The sequence below is a fragment of the Cololabis saira genome, chromosome 4, assembly GCF_033807715.1.
Source record: "Cololabis saira isolate AMF1-May2022 chromosome 4, fColSai1.1, whole genome shotgun sequence".
Lineage (NCBI taxonomy): Eukaryota > Metazoa > Chordata > Actinopteri > Beloniformes > Belonidae > Cololabis > Cololabis saira.
The window spans coordinates 42,442,098-42,449,098 of record NC_084590.1 but is presented as its reverse complement, the minus strand read 5'-3'; positions in this window follow the sequence as shown (position 1 = coordinate 42,449,098).

The window sequence follows — 7,001 nt, the reverse complement described above, 5'->3', positions numbered from 1 at the left end:
AGCCCATGCAACCTGAAAACAACGAACTCCTGGTTAGAGACGTCACATCCGGTGGTTTAAACTCCGCGCCATCTTGCCGCGTTCCATTTGTCCTCGGAAGTGAGGATTTCCCAGTTTCCAGTCGGAATTTTCAACTGGAACGCCCCTCAAAGTGGGATTTCCCACTGGGAAAGTGGGAGAGTCTTCACCACCCCCGAGTTCACATTCCAAGATGGCTGCCCCGGTTGTAAACAGTAGAAGAGAGCTCTGTAAAAATTCGTAGCACTTCATTCTAGTTTTGGTCACACTAAATCAGTGGTATACAAGTATTATTCGGCATATATATGCTGCTATAGTGTAATTTCCATTTTTCATGTGGTATATGCGAACTACAAACTTGTTTACCTACTTTGTAACTGGAACGCTGATAACTCGGTTGTGACGAGTTCCGACTTCCGAGGTAAATGGAACGCAGCATAAGTGATACGTATATGTCATAAGTATAATATTAAGTATAATAATATTATTATATAATATTAATATTATAATATTCGTATTTAATAATATTATATAATGTAATCTTGTTTGGGCCAGAATAAACAGGAAAGAGTGGAGTAGAGCGCTGCTACCGCTGCTGTGACAGGTTACCATGGTAACAACCCCCCTCCCTCCCTACGGCAGGAAGTGCCGTGTGCGCACTTAAAGGAGCATGAGGCAGGATTTATGAAAAAAATTCATATACGTTTTAAGTTTTCTAGTAATAATGTCAGATGAAGCGTTCCAAACCAAAAAGAATGAGCCCTCTAGCGTATCTCTCCGTTGCCTTGAACAGGCTGTGTGCTGCAAAATGTGCTGCAATTCCAGACCAGAATTTCCCGCGCTGTCCTGCGGATGTGACGTCAAATGATGCTGCATGCGCGTTCTCGGTGGCGCACGAGTAAACATTGGACACGCGTTTGAGTCATGGAGGCAGCTTCAACTTGAATTGGGACTGAAAACAGATGCTGACATGGCTCATTTCCTACTGACCAGGTAAGATAACATTGTAAGTCATATTTAGAGCTTGATTTGAACGGCGCTCCCGTGCCGGCTTCGCTGTTGGCTGCAGGAACCCCGACGGCCGTCGTGGCGCTAATGAGTCTCATTTCTTATTCTTGCCTCATGCTCCTTAATAGTATGTCTGAATTAATGCACATTACTGATATTTACTCAAAAGTGTGCCAAATTTAAGTATACTTTTTAGTATATACTTTTTAGTATGGCATTTTCTGATTCAGCTCCCTGCTGGTCTGTACTGTTTCATCCTTCCATGTTTTTGTTCAGGTATGTCATGTTCATATTCTGGTTTTTGGAATCCTTGCTCGGCAGATCCCTGCATCTAGGTCTTACTCCAACCGGTTCCTGACACTTCGCCTGCAGCTTTCCTCGCTCTGTATCGTATGTGCTGTATCTGTATAGGCTGTATCCGAAATGGCATACTAACGTACTACATGCTAAATACTGCAAAGTATGTACTATATACTACTATATACTGCCTACTAAATGAACGATTCAGTACGCTGCTCCAGCAGACCGTTCACACAGCAGTATGCTACAGTAAGTATCCCAGAATGCATTTCGCACCAAAACGACAGCGAAAGCTGAGATCTAAAAGCAGACTAGAAGCTCTTTTAATTTCAGCTGTAGCACTGTTAATATGCCACTTTATTAAGTTTTAATATTTTTTCAGGCGTAAAAGTAACCGTTAAGATCCCCAACCTGGGCTGAGTTTATCCAAATAACGCCTGTTAAGAAATTTGATCCGATGTTTCGGGGATTAGAAGAGCCGCCGGCCCCGGGGAGCAGCAGCAGCTCACGGCCGGGGGGACAGACGTGATCGCTGGGTCAACCCACGGCGTCGTCCCGGGAGAAACCTGCAGCTCTGTGGAGAATTACCGCTAGCTGAAATAAATCATTTAGGAAGATAAATGTTGGTTTAATAGATTAAATCTAACAGTTGTAGCTGCCACATTAGTTTGTCTGAATATAAAGTTAAGCGTCATGTTTTTACTTTAGCCCCAGAAGCAGCGCTGCTGCACTGTCGGTACATCAAAGCTGTCACAATTTTAATACATGTATTAAAATGAACATATCAGTCTATTGAATTTCATTTTATTTTATTAAGCTACATATGTTTGGGTTTTTATTAAGTGCACCTCTACGTACTTGGTATAAAACATAATAAAAATAATATCACGCGCACAGTAGGAGTAGAGACAATAGAGTAGCGCAGTGTTTCCCAACATCGGTCCTCAAGGCCCACTGTCCTGCATGTTTTATGTTACCCTGCTTTTCAGCACACGGTGATACAAGTGGCTGTGTCATCAACAGAGTTGTGTAGACCTTGATGACAAGCTAATTAGGACCATTAATTAGAATCAGGTGTGATGATGAAGGGAAACATCTAAATGCAGGACAGTGGGCCTTGAGGACCGAGGTTGGGAAACACTGGAGTAGAGAGACAATAGAGAAAAGGATGTCGGATTTTAATGTGGCCCAAAGGAGGCGCAGGTGGCGATATAGGTTGGCCATCCTTTGTGCATATGTGTCCCATGTAAGTATATCAAACTTTCTTTAAGGGTTAATTTCATTAGGGCTAACTAAAGCAGTAGACTCTAAAGCTAACAGCTAAATACTGTCAAATAAGTCAGTAAATAATATTCTGTGACAAACAACTTTTGTTAGAAAACAGTTTATTGGAAAAGGTGAACTTTAAAGGTATAGTATTAAAGTAAAAAAACAGACTACATTCTGCCCTACTCCAACAGCGTGCACGTCGAGGGCATTATTCACAGCTGAATGCTGAGACCCCAGTAATGCGCCTCTACCTGGGAGAGAGAGAGCTGCAGAGGGACTTCTGCCTGTCAAGGCAAAGTGTGGAAGCACTGATCCAGTCCCTCGGCTACAGCAAGGAGCACGGCTGGGGAAAACATATTGAAGTGGCCATCTTCTTATATTGGCTGGCCAGTGCCACCTCCTACAGGGTGGTGTCGCAAGCCTTCGACGTGCCCACGAGCACAGTGTGCGATATTGTGCATCGTGTGGCAAATAATATCATGTTAATAATTAAGAGGGTCATCCATTTTCCTGCTGAAGATGAGCTGGTGGGGATAGGGGAAGGCTTCGCCCGCCTGGCTGGCTCCCGGGCCTTCAGCCACGTAGCTGGCTGCATCGATGGCACCCACATCCGGATCAAACCACCTGCAGCAAACAAGGAGGACTATCTGAATAGGTACCCTGCATATGAATTACCCACTTCACAAAGATATAATGGCCTGCTTTAATTCCATACCAATGTCAACTACTGACTACATTTTTTTTTTTTTTGGAATAGAAAACTTTTCCACTCGATCCAGCTGCAGGTGGTCTGTGATCACAGAGGTCGCTTCATAAACACCTTCACAGGTATGGATGGAAATCAGTATTGTATCAACAGGTTGATAAAATGTTGATTACATTCAGATAGTATTGTATCTAGTATATTTACTAAATATACTAGATACAAGTATTTAGATTTGAATAGTATTTTTCATCAAATCCATTATCTACGGTGTTATTTTCAAACATATTCAATCATCATATACTGTATCAGTTTCTAACATGACAAGCAATGTATCTCAGTGTTTATGTGTCAGGCATCTAACATAATCAATTGTTCAATGTGCCAACTAAAATGAAACATTTAAGAGCCATTCCTGCAAGTAGTGATTTTCTTTTTTGTAACAATGATTATTTACAGGCCTACCTGGTGCAGTGCACGACGCACGGGTCCTGCGGCGGAGCTCGCTGTACTATCCGCAGCTCTACCCACCTCCTGGCTGGATCCTCATTGGGGATGGGGGATATCCCTGCCTGACGGCACCGATAGCCCTCATGACTCCGTACAGGGAGCCGGTGCAGAATGCTGTGCAGGCCAGATACAATCGCCACCATTCCAAGGCCAGATGTGTGGTGGAGAGGGCGATTGGCATGATGAAGACCCGGTGGCGCAGCATTTTCTTCAAGACTCTCGAGGTAAAAAAAAATAAATAAAAGAGCATAAGATGTCTGTAAATGTCACTACTTACACAGTGGCTGGGCAGTAAAGCTGTATAAGGAAAAACATTTTGAGATCATGAAAAACAATATATTCAATGATTTATAAAGCATTGCAAGTATTTTATTGTGATTGTTGGTGTTTTTTATTGTCTGTGACAGACTGTGAAAACGAATTTCCCCATGGGACAATTATCTATCTATCTATCTAAGACCCCGTCCACACGTAGCCGGATATCTGCGGATATCTGCTAAACCGGAGATATTTTCCTCCGTTTTGACCTGTCATCCACACGAAAACGCAAATAAACGAAGGTTTAAAAAAACTCCGGGCAAAGTGAAGATTTTTGAAAACTCCGTTTATGTAGATGCGTGTGGACACACATAACCGGAGATTTGCGTTTTCGAACGTCACATTATGCGCCAAAACAACAACAAATCTGCTCTGACGTGCGACTTTTGTTTACTATAGAAATACAGATGATCCAGCATCTGTTCTCCAAGCCATTTATTAAATAAATGGTCTCTGCTCTTGACCGGCCGCTTACTGCGTTACACCGACACAGAGGGCTCCGCGGAGCCGCGGAGGCTGAACCTCCGCGGAGCCCCGCCGAGCCCCGCCGAGCCCCCCGGAGCCCCGGAGCGGCGGAGCGGAGGAGCCCGCGGAGCTTCCCCGGGAGCCGCAGATTATCTACAGGTTAGAATGCTTATGAATGTGTTCGAAAACGCAGATCTTCGGTTACGTGTGGATGCAAATTTTTTTATAAACGGAGGGGGGAAATATTCGTTTTTAAAAATACCCGGCTACGTGTGGACGGGGTCTAATTAACAAGGATTAAAAATAACTGAAGTTTAATAACGTGCAGTTACATGACACATGTCTTTATTCCTATAGGTTAAACCTACCTTTGTGCCGCTGGTGGTGTCCTCATGTGCCTTCCTGCACAATTTATGTATCAGCAACGGTGACATGGTGGAGCCAGATGTGGAAGAAGTCCTGAATGATAACGGGGACGACCAGCCAGATGTGGAGGAAGTCCTGAACAATGACGGGGACGACCAGCCAGAGGACCAAAGGCCTGGAGAGAACCTGCGGAACAGAATGGCTGCAGAGGTTTCTGCTCCTGGTGCTGCCATTCCTGCACTGCAGGACCATGACTATTAGTCAACATATGTTTTTGTAAATAGTTAAAAAAAAAAAAAAAAATTCTATCGTTTTTCTTCTGTTCACATACAGCATACTACATTTTGGCCAAATCAGTAGGCCTACATACTAGTTGTACAGTATGCGAGTTCGGATACAGCCTATGTTTCTTCTTAAAATAAGTGAATGCTGCTCAATAGTTTTGTTAAAACAAAAGAATGAAAGAAAGAAAAAAGCTTCACAATAGTATATATTAAGGGGGGAAAACGTTTAGTTTCGTGAGTACAATATTTAATTAAATGTGTTTTTACATATTTGTTTAAATCGATGCAGATAATATTACTTTGCATGAAATAATAAACAAAAAGAATTAATGAAAGGGGTTGGGGGTTATTTAGGAAAGGACCACTGAGAAGATTAAATCATGGATCAAACAAGACCGACACAAAAGGTAGCCAAGGGTAAATCACGTTGCCTGGCAACGGTTGCTGCACTGCGTGGAATTGTGTGGGCGGGGCTTGACGTTTTTTGTTTGTTTTAAATAATATAAAACCTAATGTTGAACACAAGTAAAGAGAACATTGAAAAGCTAAATTCCAGCAATCCGCAACATCAAAATGTTGGTGGGATTGTGGTGAAAACCATGCTAATTAGGCCGCGTTCAGACTGCAGGCAAATATCCGATTTTTAGCCCATCCAGATTGAAACTGGATGACTCTTTTGAAGTCTGAACAGTCCCAAACCGCATGATATCCGATTTTTGCAAACCAGATCGAAACCACCTCCAGGAGATAGTTTCATATCCGATCCATATCGCATTTGGGCAGATGCGTGTCAGTCTGAACAGCTCCAAACACTCAGATCGGATATGACTGTCCCAGACGCTCCAAACCACCCGCCCATTTCCAGTTGGAGTTACTCATCCTTTCACAGAGAGCATGTACAATCTCTGATGTCACGTCAAAAACTATTATTTGTAGTTTGAGTGTTGCAAATTCACATTACAAATCATGTTTTAATAGCAGAAAAAAAGACCGCATTTCCACGTAGGTGCGGGTCGCCGCGTACCCTACGCCGTAGGCTCTGCGTCGGTGTAACGCGGAACCATAAATCAGCCTTCAGTCGCGCTGAGAGCCTGAACCTGCAGCCCGTCAGCCCCTCTCCTCCTAGGAGGACAGGTTATGGAGCGGGGCTGACAGTTATTCATTGCTGGTTCGTTTTGTTAACTCTGAGCTTTGTTGGTTGGTTTGTTAGTTTGCTGGTGGTTTTGTTCTGAACACCTTTCTCTGTTTCTCATTTTGCTGGGACGCCGGGTTCCTCCGCCGAGACACAACTTTTGCGGTATGCGTTCATTTTTATGTCTAAAAATGATGCGCAGTGCCCACCCAATCAGAAACGGTACAGATATTTTGGGATTTTTTATATATATAAAAGAAATACATGACTTCACACAATACACGCGCTGGGTGACGCCTCCGCTCCGACGTCGTTGCTACGGCAACCCGTCAGATCAGTCAATGATGTGGCCCAGTCTGAACAGAGCCAGATCCGATATGGACACTTGCTAAAAACAGTGTGGACAGTCAGCCCTGAAAATCGGATATGAGAAGGAATCAGATATATATCTGATTTGCCTGCAGTCTGAACGCGGCCTTACAGTCACATCTTCTGGTCCTGTCCTATTCTGAAAACGTATTGGTAAAGAAATCTGTTGTATTTTGAAATTGGACTTAAATATTGATTATGAGTTTCTTTGTTAGGGAAAATGCCAAAAGAGATAGTTAAAACTGAGGATAAGTACCTT